At 39.8% G+C, this 19,400-nt stretch overlaps 1 protein-coding gene across 1 annotated transcript in view; it reads left to right on the top strand.

The window, feature by feature from the left end:
- Positions 1-513: 513 nt before the first annotated feature.
- Positions 514-19,400, top strand: part of LOC119422544 (teneurin-3) — a 145,768-nt gene continuing 126,881 nt past the window's right edge. The window contains exon 1 of the mRNA XM_037689921.1: positions 514-588. The gene's annotated coding sequence lies outside the window, so the exon portion shown is untranslated. The remainder of the gene's footprint in view (positions 589-19,400) is intronic.

Here is a 19,400-nt window from a genome sequence, read left to right as displayed (position 1 = left end):
ATCTAAATAACTGATTGGATTCATCAAGTTTCATGGACAAATATAACTATCATCAGCATAGCAATAAAACTTAATATCATGCTGTTTAATAACATTACATAATGGAAGCATACTGTACATAAAGTAAAAGACTATTGTTCCAAGCACTGAACCTTGAACTCATTCTGATAAAATACTGTAATTTTAAAAAAATCCCATTTACTGCACAATACATAATACTGAATAATTTATGTCTTTTAAATATTATATTAAAATGTGCATCATCATATATATTCATACATCTTCCGGACATAAGTAAAACTGAAGGTATCTAATTGAATAAGTCTAACTTGCAGTTTCAGGCTGATAAAACAGATGACCTGTGTGAAGTGACAATATTTGGTGTTGGATTTTTTTTAGATATAGGCTTTAAAACATATTTTTTTTCTTTATAAATAAACGAACAATGTTTGTATGACGCCTAATCAGGTCTCAATCTTTTGACTATTTTTTTCTCTTTATGGTTTTAGATTTGGAAGCAAAGATTCATAATGATCCAATCTGGCAGGGAAACAGTTCCATTCAACTGTTAGACCATTCAACAAGTCGGTAGGTTCCTCTCAGATCCATTCACTGTGCCTCCATCTGCCACATGATAGCATTGTTCAGTGCTGTTCATTCTGATATAAATTGTTCTTTCTGCTCTTCTGTCTAAATCTTTCATAAAGGAAAGAGACGATTAGTGACAATTTGTCTTGATTAGGCTATTCTTGTCTGGGTTGAGGAGAGGAAAAAAGATGGAGAACCACAATGTAATTTAAACATGTGCAGGGAACAAGTGATCAGTAGAAAAGAAGTATGTGTGGGATGGGGGGTGGGGGTGGGGTGGGGGTGGGGAAGTACTGTATGAGAATAAATAACCATTTCCAGTTGTCAAGTGTTTTTGGGAGTTAGCTCTTAAGGAAAAGCTGTTTCTGGTAAAGAAGTCGAGCAGCAGTTTCGCTTTTCCAGCATTTCAGGGGAAATAAAAACGCATCCGAGCCATTTTAACTATCTATTAAATTTTCTTCCTATTCTCCCTAATTCCTTCTTAATGTTTTTATGTAACTCTTGAATGTATATACCAAGTGCTGAAAGAGGAAATACAGAAGTTGTGTAGCGTTTCAGCATCAGTAGTCCCAGTGGTCACTGGAGCACTCAGTATTGTGACCACCAAACTCAAAGAATGGCTCCAACAAATCTCAGGAACAACCTCGGAGATCTCTGTCCAAAAGAGTGCAGTCCTAAGAACACCTATAATACCATGCAGAACCCTCAAATGCCCAAGCCTCTCTATGGTGGAGGATCCAAGTTTGAAGTGCAGTAGAATTGCCCATGTGGTAAAGTAGGGCAAGCAACAAGTTTTGTAATTTGACATAGGTATTTTTTTTTTTCTTACAAAGCAGGAACAAAAAGACACTTCTGAGTGAAAGCTACAAGTCTCAAGTTTGCTTGCTGGGGTGACAACCGAAGAAGGGAGCAGTCAAAAGAGAGAAAAAACATGTTACACTGCCTTGATGACATGAGCCCATAAGCAACAAGTCCCCTCTGATTGATATGATAGTGATACAATAGGCTACTGCTTTAGGAATGGCACCCGTCTTCTCACGTTTTATGTCATAAGGCACAGCACGCGTCTAAGAGTTTTGTAACGTAATTTGTTTTGGGGCAAAGGCCTCCATTTGTCTCTATCTCCCTTGTTGCCTGAAATTTTCCAGTTGAATCTCATGGGGGAGGGATAAGTGAGTTGTTCAGTGGGAGAGGGGTGTGTAGAGGTGGGGCCAACAAGCTGTATGAGAAGTTGGGCACAGACAAATGGGGGTGGGGGGGCAGGATACACTGGAAGATTAAAAGTATAATTTATAAAGCAACATAGACTATATTGATAATATAGCCTATATTATCTATAGACATTATTGTCTCATCCTATAAATATATCAATATATTTTAAAATGTAATTATATCTCGCAGTACTAAGTAGGTATGTGTGTGGGGTGTATGTATCTGTGTGTGTGTGTGGGGGGGGGGGGGTTAGTGCTGGGCAAAGTTTACAAATTTTAATCGAGATTAATCTAAAATATTTTTGCAATTAATCACTATTTATCTCATTATTATGGATAAAATTAAATTATGACTCCAAGATGTTTAGTGCAATTTTAAGGTACTGTTTTATTTTTTTTAAAATGTTCAATACAATAAATAGGTACTTTTTAACAGAAGTGTTCCCCTAGCAATTTAAGTATTTCTATAAACATAAACATGAACAACATCATAGCAAATATGAAAAGATGGATGGAGGGCTGAAAGAATAACAGCCGGAAACTAATATTGCACAATAATAAATAGATAATTTTATTTCAATTTTGAACAGTTAAAAATTTAAACAAAACCATAAAAAAAAATTAAAAAAAGTAAATATTTTCACCAAAATATTCTGGAAACAAAACAAAAATGTTTGAAAATGGAGCAGGAAGAAGCGATGTCTTATCCAGTCCTGTCTCTGAATTTACATACAGATTCTGAACCAAACCAGTTTTGTAAAATAAATTAAGAACACAAAAAACACAAAGTGTAGACTGAAAAAAGTGTAGGCAGAAGCACAAGCTTATTATACCTTCACTTTGTTACACATCAAAATCAAAGCAGCAGAATATTTTCCTGTATGATTTTCTCAACCATATCAACGAATTCCAGCTAAATTGATAAACTCATAAAAACACAAAAAAGGAAAGGGAGAAAAAAACACACACACAAAAAAAAAAAAAAAATCAAACCCTATTATATTTGTTTAGTAAATTATTTTTATACATTTCTTTAAATTTAAAGAGTGAAAAACACAGTTGAATCTCCTTATGACATCTATTCCACACCTGAATCCCTCTAACTAAAGTACAGTTGTTTTTAATATTTGTCCTAACCTTTGTTTTTTTTTGTTTATTAATAAATCCTTCTCTCTTAAATCACAGTTTTTCTCTTTAATTTTGAACCACTTTTGTATACACCTTGGAAGGAGTTTATTATAGGCCTTGTACATAATCCATGTTGTTCTGAGTTCTACTAAATCATAAAATTGTTTATATATACAATGTAAGAAAAATGTCATTAGTTGGATGAAAGTAATCAGAGGCAGTTATAATTTGGATAGCTTTCTTCTGGAGCATGTAGACCAGTTTTGTGTTGGTTTTATACGAGTTTCCCCATATCTCAACACAATGATTCATGTATGGAAGTATGAAACAACAGTATAATAAGTAAAGGGCTTTCTTATTTAGGAGATGTTTTGTTTTATTCAGTATTGCAATATTTTTTGACATTTTGGCCTTTACATTATCAATTTGAGCATTCCAATGCAATTTGTAATCAAGTATCACCACCAAAATCTGATTTCATAAACTCACTCTATTTCAATACTGTTTATCACGAGTTTGAAACAATTTTTTTCATTTTCTTGTTACTAAATATTACAAATTTTGTTTGATCATAATTTAGTGATAATTTATTTTTGTCACACCATTTCTTTAATGCTTGTAATTCTCCTTCCATTATACTGAGGACCTGCTCCAAATTATTACCAGAGCAATATAATGTGGTATCATCGACAAACAAAGTAACTTATAACAACTTAGATACAATGCATATATCGTTTATGTTAAGTAAAAAAAGTTTAGGACCCAGCACCGAGCCTTGTGGTACTCCACAGGTAACCTCAAATAAATCAGAATTCACAATCTTGAATAGCAAAAATAACAGGAGTGATAAAGAACAATAAAAATGATTGAAGTATATATTAATAAGAATTGCACAAACGTGAACAAAGTAAAAAGTGCATATATCCAGCTGGTTCAGTTTGTGCCGGGTCGTCATGCAGCAACAGCCTTGTTTCTTGAGCTATGAACCTGCAGAATAAAGCTGGAACGAGATCCCAAGTTGCCTAAATACAAAATTATAAATACATTTCAAAAGCTGTCAAGAAGTTATTTTGTTCTACTTACATGGTTTGTCATGTAAAAACAGTATTGCGCTGTAGCAGGTTTGAGTCCTCTGCTCTGCGGCCAGCTGAGAGCAGCACGGACCTGAGCGTGCACCTGACACACATCAGCAGGTGTCATCATTTTAAGTTTGTTAAAATGATGACACAGGAAAAGTGCAGCGCTGTGGAAGTCGTAGATGATTCTGCGCTTCAGTACATCTGCATGTCTGTGGCACACAAACGCGAGTCTGTACATGTGTGAGGACTGTGTTGCTTCAGTTTCTCATTCCAGAGGCAAACAAGGTTGATAGTGGGGTATTTGTCACCATCCAGTTTTCTCTGTGCACGGTAAAACGGTTCTAGAACTGTGACTAAAAAGCCCAACATGTCGGGGGAGATGATGTCCGTGCGCGCCTGCTCCCCGCGAGCCTCCATCTTCTCACAGCTCGTAGTAGATGTCTTGCACTGACTAGGTACACAGTGCTGAATGTTGTCTCGCTCATCTGGAGAACAGTCTTTGAGAGCTGCGCAGATAGACCAGATTGTTTTCTATATTACACAAGATAGACCAGATTGTTTTCTATATTACACAAGAGAGACCAGATTGTTTTCTATATTACACAAGAGCTTTGCACAGCCGTGATGGTCTCAACATTTCTGGAGCATTTTTGGCAAGTACGTCAGGGTCCAGAATCCAGACCTCAGACTTTGTACCATGCTGGCTTTGAAGAGTGAGTTCTCCAGTTTTTAGCTTTTCTTTTGTACTTTATTTGCTTCATTATGTTGCTTAATTGTGTGCAGGTCAAGTGCTAATCCTCAGATGTGTCATAAGAGGAGCAGGGTGGGCGGGGCCATGAGTAATTGTTGTGCAATGTGTCGCCAGCGCTGCTCTCTTTTCACAGTCTGATTAACTTCTGCACTCTATTTTATATATTTACATTCCTCATCAGTAAACTTACTGCCTCCTCCTCTAAGTAGATTAACACAGTGTTATATTGTGCATTATTTAGTTTGATTTCTGCTGTATGATTCATAAAACCGCATCAAAGCCCGAGACAAGCCCGGCCCACCCATTAATCTCATTATAACGACCCGGCCCTAATCTGGGTCAGGTCGGGCCAGGCCGGGTTTCAGGTTTGGGTTAGAAATGACAGCTCTACTTCTCACTGAATGTTGACCCCAATATTAGGGATAAGCAATATGACCAAAAATTAAGATCACAATATTTTGGTACTGTATCACAATTGTAGTGAACTAGGCCTCCGACCTCAACCTGTCTCTGAAGACCTATGGTGTAGATCTTAGCATTTTAAATCCTCCAATAATCAAAGTATTACTGTTTATTTCACCACAATGACTCATAACAGTGAACTCTCACTCATAGACTCATCCTCTGACCCTCGCTCCCTCAATGTGATTAAAAAATAAAAAATACATACACGCAAATGTTCTCTCACATATACAAAACAAAAATTTAAACAGAAAACTTTTGTTTTTCCATCCACCCATCCATTGTCTTTATCCGCTTCTTCCTTTTCGGGTCACTGGTATCCATATCTATCCATCACTGTGCAAGAGGCAGATGACACCCCGGACAGGTCGTAAGTCCATCACAGAGACACATAAAGACAAACAACCATTCTCTCTCTCTCTCTCGCTCTCTTTCTCTCTCTCTCTCAAAATTTTCTCTTCCCTCAAATTTTGAGGGAGTGTGCAATAGGTATGCTGACTGCAAGAATGTCCATGATCAGATAATTTGGCAGTACATCCAACTGGCCTCGAAACTGCAGACCAAGTCTAACCACACAGGTTCTGCATTCATTGTCCATAACATACACCTGCCCATATCATAACCCCATCGCCCCCATGTGCCACTCGATTCAGAACGTTGACATCAGCAACCTGCTCACCCACATGATGCTATACAATACACACAGTCTGTCATCTGCCCTGTACAGTGAAAACTGGGATTCATCCATGATACACCATAGAATGAGAGCATTTGCCCACTCAAGTCAGTTATGATGATGAACTGCAATCAGTTGGAGATTCCTATGAGGACAATGAGCATGCAGATGAACATAAATGAGTTGGTTTCTGACAGTTGGTGCTAAAATTATTTGATTGTGCAATCCAACTGTTGCAGCTGCTGTTCAGGTGGCTAGTCTCAGATGATCTTGGAAGTGAAGATGCTGGATGTGGAAGTCCTGGGTTGGTGTGGTTACATGTTTGTGGTTGTGTGACCAGTTGGATGTACTGCCACTTTCTCTGAAATGCCTTTGGAGATGGCTTATGGCAGAGAAATGAACATTCAATTCACAGGCAACAGTTCTGGTGGACATTCCTGCAGTCAGCTTGTCTATTGCACACTCCCTCAAAACTTGCAACATCTGCAATGTGCTGTATGATAAAACTGCACATTTTAGAGTGGCCTTTTATTCTGGGCAGTCAAGGCACAGCTGTTCAATATCCATTATGTCTAATCAGCATCTTGATAAGCCACACCTATGAGGTGGATGGAGGAAGAGAGGCGAAGGATAACACAGATTTACACAAATTTGTGAACAATATTTAAAAGGAAAAGGTCTATTGTGTACATAGAAAAAGTATTTGAGTTCAGCTCATAAAAATTGGGGGCTAAAACAAAAGTGTTGTATTTATGTGTTTGTTTTGTGTTGAAGAGTATAAATCTGAAAATATCTCAGCTGCAGCTACTTCAGAATTCAGGTGCACACATTTTGACAAAAAACAGAAAGAAAACTCACATCACACGTACATTAAAGTCTTTGAATTGGCTTCATGTGCTTTTTAGAATTGATTTTACAGTCCTTTATTTAGCTTTCAAGGTTTTTTTATGGTCTTAGTTGTATATTTTATCAAATGTGTTTTTCCTTTATGAGCCTTTTGATCCCACAGGTTGTCTATAAGAAGTCTTCTCATTGTAACCAGCGTTAGAATTAAAACCCGGGTTGAGCTGTCATTTTCTTATTATGGTCCTCACCTGTGAAACCGCCATCCCGAGGACCTAAGATCATCTGAGAATGTTGAAGTTTTTGAAAGTAAACTCAAGACTTACCATTTCAGACTGGCTTTCAGTTCAATTATTTATTCACAAAACTTAGCAAGGCTGATATCGATTTGAGTTTGAAGTTTGGGGCAGCTGTGGTTGCAGTGTTGCCAGATACAGTCGAGGTTTTACAGCCCATAAATCTGTTAAAAACGGCCACATCACGCAAAAATCTGCCCAAGCAATATATTGTTACAGTATATTTACTGTTTGAATATGAATGCACATCAGGACAAGCCAAGGTAATTTAACAATACAGGTATGTGGCAAAATGCAACAATCCAACAAAAATCTTCCCATAGTTCCCAGCAAAATCAGAATGAAAACCGCCCAATCTGGCAACACTGGCTGAGTGGTTAGAGCAGTCGTCCTCCAATGGGAGAGTTGGGGAGGTTCGATTTCACCAGCAGTCACATGCTGAATTGTCCCTGGTCAAGGCAATGAACCCCTAATTGCCTCCGATGAGTGTCCCATTGGTGTATGAATGTGATCTAAAGCACCGATTAGTCTTTATAAAGATCTAGTAGAGTGCTGTATGAATGGGTAATTGAGGGCACAAATTGTAGTGTAAAGTGCTTTGAGTATCTTGATAATATGGAAAGGTGCTATGCAAGTACAGTCCATTTACCATTTAACTGTCTTAGGTCGTTTCCACACCTGAGTCCGGTAGAATCAGTTCGATTGGGGACCAACATTTCTTTTGGAAATAAAAACAGAAATGGAGTGGCATCAAATTTTAGCGGTTTTAGGATTTCTGTTTTGTCTGTGGCACATGTACCAGACAAACATTTTTCAACAATGGACTCAGCATGAGCGGAAGATGAGACAGAAGACCATGGAGAATGTTGTTTTTTCACACAAGGCAGCTGAGACGGCTCCGTATGAGGTATGATAAATGCACATTTGTTTTGGTATTTACACAGAAGGCCCTGCGCTGTAGTCCACTTCCTGATTTTGGAGAGGTCTCTGGCTCGCTTGCATTCACAATGCATTTGAACCGCGCTAGAGCTCTCTTCAACCAAAACAAGAACTAGGTATTTAGGCGGACCAGAGTTTTTGATCCACATCAGAGTTCGATTGCGCATTCACACCTCCCTAAATGAACTGGACTTTCTAGGCAAACGAACTAGAGTTTGATTAAAGAGGACTAAACAGGGCTGGTGTGAATGCACCCTTATACTTTGACTGCTAACTGAATCATATTAATCAAATCAAATGTAATCTATATATTTTTGTTCTATTCAGTTTTAATTGCTTTTATAAAAATTGTATTTGTATTATTTTAACTTGCACCTAATTTTCTCTCCTTTCTTTTTGACAGTGCTGGCTTTACTAATCTTTAGATTTTCAAATTCACGTTCTTAGTTGTTTTATGAGTGGATCATTTTTATTATGAGTATTCCTGTTTATTAACTAACATTTAATAGTGGACCTTGTATTTTCTTGGGGTCCACTGTCCAGACAAATATGGAGTGTGCTAAAGAGATGAATAGGAAAGTCCAGGCAGGATGGAATGGATGGAGAAAAGTTTCAGGAGTGATTTGCGACAAAAGGATGTCAGCAAAGGTCAAAGGAAAAGTTTACAAGACAGTGGTGAGACAAGCTATGGACAAGAGAAACAACTGGAAGTGGCAGAAATTAAGATGTTGAGGTGCTTGTCAGTAGTGACAAGGCTGGATAAGATTAGGAATGAGATCATCAGATGTATAGCACAGGACAGGTTGAACAACTGGGAGATAAAGTTAGAGAGGCCATACTGAGATAATCTGGACATGTCCAGAGGAGGGACAGTGGGTATATTGGTAAAATGAGGTTAGAAATGCAGCTGCTAGGAAAAATACAAAGAAGAGATATATGGATGCATTTAGAGAGGACATGGAGGCAGTGGCGGCTCATCAATAGAGGGCGCTTGGGTGCTACCCACCCACTGGAATCACTCACCATTTTACATTGACAACTTTAAAAAATAAAAATGAAATAATAAAATAAAAGTATTTTGAAATATATGTATATATTTTTTGTTGTATAAGATAAATATTTTATAGTTAATGATGAGCTAAGTTGTTTCTTTCAAAAATGTTGTCTGATTGGTGACGTATTTCTGGCACCTGGGGGAGTAAGAATCTAGTCCATAGACTCTCGTTAAAAATTGTGCATGTGCGGTCATTCTACTTCATTACAAGAGATAGGAAGAATCTGGGCGCACCAATCCAGTGCCCTTATCAATGCAGCGTACGGATTGAGCTTCTGGTCCTACTTTCCCAGTAAGATTTATTAATTATCAACCTCCTGAGACCCTGCATCCACATATGGGGACATTACATTTTGGCTTTGCTGTACCTTATACTTCACGCTGTTCAATAGTGTTTTATACTTTGTTAAGCCATGTTGATGTTGTTGTGTTATGCTATAAAATAAGCCCATTGTCCCTGTGCCGTTACTGGTGCATGTCTGATGCTAATGCTATTTAACACCTTTCTCATATCACAATTCTGGAGACCGTTGTCAGCAGGTTTAATGACATTCAAAAGAGTGAAATTGAAAACAAGACAAACAATACAATTAAGATGTGAATATGTGCAGCCTAAAATGCACTTTTATACTGGATTTCTGCTGAATAACATCCTAAATATTTCTATACGTATGAACCTACACTACCGACGCCATTTTGGACAACCTTGCAAATCGCGGGTAATTTGCATAACAAAGAAAAACTAATTTCACAGTCAAATAATACATTAGTGAGCTATATTTAGCACAAAAACAAAGTTACAAAACTAATCCTTCAGTACATACCGGCAATACAACCCCAAACGAAAGATACATGCAGTAATCTTCCTCCAACAAGACACCATGAAACGGTTGACGACATCACTTGTTACAACGGCCATCTTGTCTAAGTGTTATGTTACTTCAATAAAGTTTTGGTCCAGATAAAAAAAAAGGTTGTCAAGTTGCAATACCTGAAATAAACACATGAGGGCAGTCTTTCTTTTTTTGTCCTACATGGATGAAATTTGTTTCTGAAAGCGTAACATTTACAACTACATAACAGAACACTCTCCGTCTGATGTGAATAAACGCCACAAATTGAGTCTTTAGGAAAAACAAGATATTTTATGAAGGAACCAAAACTACAATCTCTGAGATAGGTCTTATTAACAGCTTTGAACCATCTGATTTCTATACTCTATCATCTTTACTTTGAAAGACCTAAGTTATAAGACCAAGAGGTCATTCATTTATTGGTACTTGACTGTCTTTAAGTACGACAACACTTCCTAAGCTCACCTTAGGTTGGCTGGATTGCCACTTGCGACGTGACTAGAGAGTAGGAAGGAACTTTTTCTTACACCTATCCCAGAATGTGTTTGACAGGTGCTGAATCTGTCACCACTGGTGTCTATAAATATCTGACGTCATGAAGTTACCAGCTGGAGCCTGAAGAGGAATGATCTTCTGAGTCAAAAGCGCAGCTGGGGTCAAAATGAAAGGGTCACTCGAGTCTGTAGAAACTGGGACAAGAGGTCTAACATTTATAATAGCTGCCACCTCTGCCATTAAATTAATTGCACTTATATAGCGCTTTTCTATATTATTCAGATACTCAAAGCGCTTTTACGCCACAATCTGTGTCCTCATTTACCCATTCACAAAGCACTCTACTAGATCTCTACAAAGCTAATTGAAGAAACCATTCTAAAGAGACTAATCAGTGCTTTGAGATCACATTCATACACTGATGGGACACACATCAGAGGCAATGAGGGGTTCAGTGTCTTGCCCAGGGACACTTCAGCATGTGACTGCTGGTGGATTCGAATCCCCAACTCTTGCATTGGAGGACGACTGCCTTAACCACTCAGCCAAAGCTACCCAATTAAGGTGTTGAGGACTTCATTAGTTAGCTTTGTCATCTTGAGTTTGAAAAACAGAGTCCAATATTCTCTGGGCCAGGCCAATCATTCTCTACCACGACCCACCAAAGTGGGAAGCATGTGGTGGGTTAAAAATCCAAGTATATCCACGTTCTTTCAAATAGGTCTGTACAGCTGTATTGTCCAAGTTTGAGGAGATCTTTAGTTCCTTACATGCACTGACAAAGTTGGTGCCTCGATCAGAACTAATAGTTTTAACAGGTCCTCTTATTGACAGAAACCGACTAAATGCATTAATAAAGCTAGATGTGCCGAGTGAGTCTACCACCTCAATGTGAACTGCCCTAATACTCAGGCATGTGAATATGACAGCCCACCTTTTGTTTTGGTTCACACTTCCTCTGGTACATCGGGAAGACACAAACCATGGGTCGAACACATCTAAGCCCACATTTGTGAATGGAGGGTCTGTTGCAAGTCGGTCTGGTGGGAAGTTTGACATTTTTTGTGTGCTCAGAAGGACACAGTCTTTTGCAGGTTACACAATGATAGATGATTGTGCTAACCTTTCTCTTGCCACCCACTATCCACCATCCTGCAGAGCATATAACTCCTTCAGTAAACAGGTAATCTTGATGATGGACCTGATCATGGTAGTGCTTTATGAAAAGAATTGCAACATGGTGGTGGCCTGGAACTATTGGTGGGTTCTTCTCACCTTGGTTCAAATTTGAGTTGGTGAAGAGTCCACCTACTCTAAGGAGTCCATTTTCATCCAGATAAGAGTCCATGTTATTGAGAGAACTGGTTTTAGGTAGCTTCTCATTTTTTTGTACACACTTGATCTCTTCAGAATACACATCCTGTTGTACTGCTTGAATCGCAATGTTTTGAGCTTGTTAAACTTGTCCACAGTGAGTCCTGTCTCACAGTAATGCCAACCACAGCAGCAACTGTTCATTCTTGGTGGTGATTTGAAGTTGTGGATAACATGCAGTAGTCTAGAAAGAGCATGTGTGAGTGACTTCTAAGTGGAAAACTTACTGAATCTATCAGAACCAAGTTGCCAGGTAGAGGCTGTAGTTTTGAGAATAGTTACATGAGGTCTAACATCTGAGTCAATGCTAGGGTCTACAAGATCATAAGAGTCATTTGGGAACCTTTGGTCTTGCAACAAAAAGTCAAAAGTCTGCATACCAGTTACCAAGGGGCAGCTGGTATGCAGGAACAGAACAAGTAGCATGATCTGTGGGGTTCTGACTGCTAGCTACATAATGACACTGGATTGGCTGAGAAGATCTGCAGATCCTGGTTACACGGTTACTAACATACATAAAATCTCCTAGTCTGATTGTAGATGTAACCTAGGACTATTTTACTGTCAGTATAGAATGTAGTGTAGTCTTTTCCTCCCAGGCTCTCACCGAGGTGGCAGCTTCTGTTTCTCCTCCCCCGTGTTTTTCTTTCTTCCTGCTCTGTTCTCTGTGTGTCTGAAGCACCTGGGTCTCATCTCTCAAACATAAATTAAGAAGATTATGGATTTGGTATCATGGGCGTTCAACTCTATTGATAAGATTTTTTCATCAAAGCGACAAGGTCCTGGAGAACCGGCGTGTCCAGCTGAGACTCATGCTGTGGGGCACGTCATGGATTCGTGGGGAGTGTGGCAGTTGATGTGCATCACAGTTTTGTCTCAGGAGGATGTTGAAGACGTTTACATATTTGGATTTATGATAGCAGGGACTCTGCTTTTTGGCATCGGCGGGGCTCTGTTTTATCGACTTTTGAAAAAGACATCGTGCTCTGTTAGGAAAATATGGAACAATAAGGTCTGTAACATAAGATGGAGCTAGGTTGTTGAGAGCTTTGTAGGTTAGAAGTAAGATTTTGAATTCTATTCTGGATTTGACAGGGAGCCAATGGAGAGAAACTAAAACTGGGAGAGATATGATCTCTCCCAGTAACTCCAGTTAAGAGTCTGGCAGCAGCATTTTGGATCAACTGAAGATGTTTTAAAGAAGTATTTGGACACCCAGATAATAAACCATTGCAATAGTCCAGTCTAGACGTGACAAATGCATGGACCAGTTTTTCTGCATCATCTTTAGATCAGATGTTTCTAATGTTAGTGATATTACGCAGGTGGAAGAAGGTGGTTCTAGTAACGTTTTTAATGTGGGGGATAAAAGACATGTCCTGATCAAAAATAACACCAAGATTTTTAACAGAGCTGGAGGACAGATTAATGCATCTAATGAGGGAGAAAGACTGAAAAATTAATTCCTAAGGTGCTCAGGTCCAAAAACCAAAACCTCAGTCTAGTCTGTTCAACAGGAGAAAATTTACGGTCATCCAAGTTTTTATGTCAGATTTACAGATTATTTCTTTGTAGATGTTCACGCAACTGACCTGCAACTATTTTCTCTAGAATTTTTGAGATGAAAGTTAGATTAGATATAGGTCTATAGTTGGCCAGAATTTCTGAATCAAGATCAGACTTCTTAAGTAAAGGTTTAATTACAGCAACCTTAAAACGCTGTGGTACATAACCATCCATTAAAGACAAATTAATTAGATCTAAAATGTGGACATTAATTAGTGGAAATACCTCTTTAAACAGTCTGGTTGGGATGGGATCTAGCAGGCATGTGGATGGTTTGGATGAGGTTATTATTTTTGACAATTCAGAGAGCTCAACAGGACAAAAACTGTCCAAACATAAATCCGGCTCCAGTGAAATATTTAAAGTTGCCTCATGCCTCTAGTTGGTTCTAGAATTGCGCCGCTCAAGGTGGCTGCATGTTGGAGCAGCTCTGTTACTTTCATTCTGAGATTTTACTTTTGGAAACTTTAATTCCTCTTTTTCTGGATGTAAATCACATTTTTGGATGATTGTTTCCTCTGGTATCAGATGCTGTGCAGCAGGAAGGATTTTTTCTGAAACTTTTTTAGTTTTGGACATTTGTTATGATGCGTAACCATGGCAACAAGTCAGTTTTTCAACCAACAGCAGCTGATTAACATCTCAAAAGCTCAAATAATATCTCAACTACAGCCCCAAATCTCAAATGAGTTGAAAAAGACGTTCTGTGGACGCATTCTCATCTCCCTGCCAGCTGTGCTCGAGTGCCTGACCACTGAGATCCTGGAACTAGCAGCTGGAAACATGGCTCAACAGCGGAAGGACAGGATCGTCACTCGGCACCTACAGTTGACTGTCCGCAGCGGCGAGGAGCTTGGCAGACTGCTGGGAGGAGTGGCCATCACTCTGGGAGGAGTTCTGCCTGGCATTCGGGTGGTCCTACAGCTCGGGGGAACCGAGAGGCCAGCCGAGTCTGGGTGGACGGATCAGACGGCATTTGCGGCCAGTTTCTTAGGATCCACTGTGGGATGGACCTTTACAAGAGATCCTTCCTGTCTACAGTCATCAGTATCTATAACATCTCTTAATGAAATGAGGATAACGAATTGCAACAACAAATAATTTCCCTTTGGGATTAATAAAGTATTTTTGAAATGAATTGAATTGAATTTGACAGGGGACTAGAGATAGTAGAAGGAAGGATGGTTTGAATTTTCTCTCTAATTGAAATAATTTTATTTATAAAGAATCTCATGAAGTCATCACTACTTATAGTTGTAGGGATACATGGTTCAACAGAAATGGGACTTTTAATTAGTCTAGCAATAGTACTAAACAGAAACCTAGGGTTATTTTTATTCTCCTCTATTAAAGATGAGTAATATAAAGTTCTAGCTTTACAGAGAGCTTTTTTATATGTTAGCAGACTATCTTTCCAAGTTAAATAAAATTCTTCAACATTAGTAGAGCGCCATTTTCTCTCCTGGTTTCTAGATGTCTGCTTTAAAGTACGTAACTCAGAATTGAACCAAGGAGCCAGTTTCCTCTGATTGATCACTTTCTTTTTCAGTGGAGCAATTTTATCAAGTGAAGTTTGCATTGAAGTTGTAAGATGATCAACTAGATGATCTAAGTCACTGTTCTCTGATGCATTACTCTGCAAGACAGAGGAAAACATTGATGGAAGAGATTGTTTAAATTTGGTTACAGCATTTTCTGATAAGCACCTGCTGAGATGAAATTTACTCTCAGTGACTGTGTAGTCATTTAATGTAAACTCAAAGGTTATTAAAAACTGGTCGGACAGAACAGGATTTTGAGGAACTATTACCAAGTCCTTAATCTCCATACCATAAGTCAGAACTAAATCAAGAGTGTGATGATAAGAATGAGAAAATGTGCGGACGTTTTGGGTAAAACCAAATGAGTCTATTAAATTATTAAAGGCTATGCTTAAGCTATCACTTTCAACATCTACATGAATATTGAAATCACCCATTATGATGATTTTATCAGTATTTAATAATAAGTAAGTTAAGAATTCTGAGAATTCAGACAAAAACTGAGAGTAAGCGCCTGGTGGACGATATATAACAACTAGTAAAAGTGGCTTTTCTGATTTCCATTTTGGATGAGAAAGACTGAGGGACAGCGATTCTAAAGAATCATAACTAATAACTGTTTTGGCATTAATCAATAATCCTGACTGAAAAATAGAAGCTACTCCTCCACCTCGGCCAGTTGTTCTAGGAACATGAAAATTTAAATAATTAACAGGAGTGGATTCATTTATACTAACAAAATCCTCCTGTTGTAGCCAAGTTTCTGTCAGACAGAATAAATCAATATGATGATCAGTTATCAGTTCATTAACTAACAGGGATTTAGAGGAAAGAGATCTGATGTTCAATAATCCACATTTAATGAATTTATGATTTTGCTCTGGTAAAGTAACTGTGTTTATTTTAATAAGATTTTTATGGTTTATATTTTTAGAGCTGATTTTTTTTTTGGTTTATTTAATTTGAGCCGTGGGCGAGTTGACACTGTTTCAATGGGGGTGTGGGTGGGTAACAGAGGAGAAGCAGCAGAGAGGTGTGGAGGACTACAACTTTGCTTCTTGGACTGGACCCTGGGTTGTCAATAATTTGGGGGATAAACAAAATCAGCCATATTTCTAGAAAGAAGAGTGTCTCCGTCCAAAGTGGGATGGATGCCATCTCTCCGCATCAGACCAGGTTTTCCCCAGAAAGAACTCCAGTTATCTATGTAGCCCACGTCGTTCTCAGAACACCACCTGGACACCCAGCGGTTAAACGACGACATACGGCTAAACATGTCATCGCTGGTCAGGTTGGGGAGGGGGTCGGAGAAAACTACGGAGTCCGACATGGTTTTAGCAAAGTCACGCACCGAAGCAACATTAATTTTAGTGACCTCCGATATGTGTAACCGGGTGTCATTACCGTCGATGTGAATAACAATCTTAGCATATTTAGCCTTAGCCTTAGTCAGCAGTTTCAAATAAGATTCTATAACGCCCGCTGTGGCCCCCGGAATGCATTTGACTATGGCCGCTGGAGTCCCTAAAGCCACGTTTCGGACTATGGAGTTTCCACTAACCAGGGTCTGCTTCTCAGCGGGTGTGTCACTGAGCGAGGAAAATTGATTAGAAACATGAACGGGTTGGTGGTGAACTGGGGGCTTAGACTTAGCACTACGCTTGCTTCGGACCGTCACCCAGCCGGCCTGGGATCCCGGCTGCTTGGGGTCTGCTGAAGGACCGCTAACGGGAGCTAGCCTCTGTGGTTCCACGCTATCTAAGGGGACCTGGCTAGCTACTGGTTTTTCTACAGCGCGGAGCCGAGCTTCCAGTTCAGACAGCCTCTCCAATGCTACCATAAGACTACATTTGTTACATGTATCATTATCACTAAAGGAGGCAGAGGAGTAACTAAACATCTGACACACAGAGCAAGTGAAAACAGAGGAAGCAGGGTGAGAAGCAGCAGCCATGCTAAACTAACGCTAGCAAGAGCTAGCAGAGCCAAATACACCCATAAAAACCGAGAAGTGTTGAAAGACAAGAGGTGTTTTAGGCACTATCCAATAGTAGAAAAACAACTGTACTAAGTGTGTTTGTGAACTAGAATGAAAAACTGTGCAAAAGACAGATAAATCCAGAAAACAGAGACGACTCGAGCAAACAATTCACTCGAGCTACCAACAGACAAACAGGAAATGACAGAATACGTCTCACCATGAACGTGCAACGTCACACCACCACTGAAAAACCTGCAGGTCTTTAAGACATGCTTATAGGCTAAGTAGTTACCCTACAGGCGTGTACCACAGAGCCAGTATGAGAAACTGAGAGCAACTCTGAATGAGAAGGAGGAGAGAGGCATTATCCAGAAGTCGAATAGTGACTATGCCCTCGTTCTGGTATGGAAACTGAATGGGGACCTCAGAGTTTGCACTGGCTTCAGATGGCTCAATGCAAGAACTTTAAAGGATGCTTATCTACTGCCGCATCAAGCCGATGCTCTGGCCGCACTTGCTAGTATCATCTTCTTCTCTACGATGGACTTAATGTCAGGATTTTGTAATGTCCCCCGCACCCTGACAACAAGAAATATACAGCGTTCTCATCTCCATTTGGACTTCCTGAATACAACTGCCTTCCTCAAGGCCTGTGCAACAGTCCAGCTACGTTCACGAGGATGATGATGTCCATATTCAGTGATGAGAATTTCACGAGCCTATTGTACTACCTCGATGATTTGATGTTTTTTGCACCTACTGAGGATTCTGCACTCTGTCGCCTACAGAAGGTTTTTTCCCGACTTAAGGAACACAATTTTAAACTCATGCCCAAGAAGTGCTTCCTCCTTAGATGGACTGTAAAATTTCTTGGGCATGTCATCAGCGATGATGGTGTTCGAACAGACCGTGAGAAAGTAAGGGCTATTAATGATGTCCAAGTCACTGACCTTGTGGAGTCTGATGGGAAAACCCCTTGCCCTAGAAAAATCAAATCATATCTAGGCATGATGATGTACTACCAGAGTTTCATTGAGGCATGTTCAGCAAAAACAAAACCACTGTTTAAGCTCACTGCTTGAGTGGATGCTCAAAACGATCAGAAGAGGGGTCGTAAGCCTAAAAAAAAGAGAGGTCATGTGAGGCTGACACCTGCTGATTGGACAGACAACTTTTGAGACACTGAAAAATGACCTCATGACAAGTGTTACTCTAGCACACCTGGATTTCCAGGCCTGGTTCATTCTAGCAGTCGACACATCCTTCGATGGGATTGGAGCCCTTCTGTCACAACTGCCACCTGGTGGAAAAGTAGCCAGACCAGTCACCTTTGCAAGCAGAACACTGTCACGCTCCTAGTTGAACTACTCTGCTCAACAGCTTGAATTTCTTGCCTTGAAATGGGCAGTTTGTGACAAATTCAACCATTGGTTGAAAGGCAGGCACTTTACCATATGGGCTGACAATAATCCATTGACGTATATCCTGACCAAACCCAGACTTGATGCATGTGAACAACGGTGGGTGGCAAAACCCGCTGCATACAATTTTGACTTGAAATACATCCCCGGTCCAAAGAAAAATGTTGCTGAAGCTTTAACCATGAGCCATTTCTCAAGTTGTGTATGGGTCATCGCCTTGTGAATGAGACCCTTGCTGTTGGACCAGGTCAATTGTGTGAATGACAGACTTGTACAGGATGTATTCAGAGTGTCCAACAACTGTCAGGCTGTTGTGGATGATGGTGGTGAGACTACAAATGAGCCACATCAAGACACAGTCCCACCATACACAAGAGGCTCAGTCTTAGAGGAGGAAGTGGCTGCTGTCCTCAATGCTTAGTCCAGTGGAGGTATATGTCATGTAATGGGAACCGATTTTGATTCCAATCCCCTGCTGAATGAGAACCAGTCCTCTGCACTCCCACAAAGCCAGCTTGTTAATTGGCAGGATGCTGACGACACAATCAGCAGAGCCATGCACTTTGTATGGAGATATAAGAGACCTACCAAGTGTGAAGGGGCTGTTAAATCATGGAGTGTTGAAGCACTCGACCAGACTCACCATATGGGATGGCATGTTGTACAAGGCAAAGAAAGCTCCTCACATGAACAAAAAGATCCTTCAGTTTATTGTGCCTGACTCAGTGAAGCAGAAAGTTATCAATGGTCTGCATGACGCAGTGGGTCACCAAGGTCAGCACTGTACCTTGTCTCTGGTGAGGCAAAGGTTCTTCTGGAGTGGCATTGGGACATGATGTCATAAACTACGTTTGGTCCTGTCAGCACTGCATAGTAGGGAAAATATCTGAGCTGCACAGTCGTGCGCCACTCAAGAAGATAGTCACTTCTGAGCCTATGGAGTTAGTCTGCATAGACTTTTGGACTGCCGAGCAGGGGAACAAGTTTGTGGATGTTCTAGTTTTAACTGACTATTTCTCCAATTTGGCACACGCCTTCCCCTGCAAGAATCAAACTGCCAAGGAAATTGCTAGTCGTCTCTGGAATAACTTCTTTCTGTGGGAGTTCTGGTTTCCTTCCTACCACTAACCATCTTCCACAG

Source organism: Nematolebias whitei, chromosome 16, assembly GCF_014905685.2.
Source record: "Nematolebias whitei isolate Nwh7 chromosome 16, NemWhi1, whole genome shotgun sequence".
In the NCBI taxonomy this organism is placed as follows: Eukaryota; Metazoa; Chordata; class Actinopteri; order Cyprinodontiformes; family Rivulidae; genus Nematolebias; species Nematolebias whitei.
This window is presented reverse-complemented; position numbering and strand designations above follow the sequence as displayed.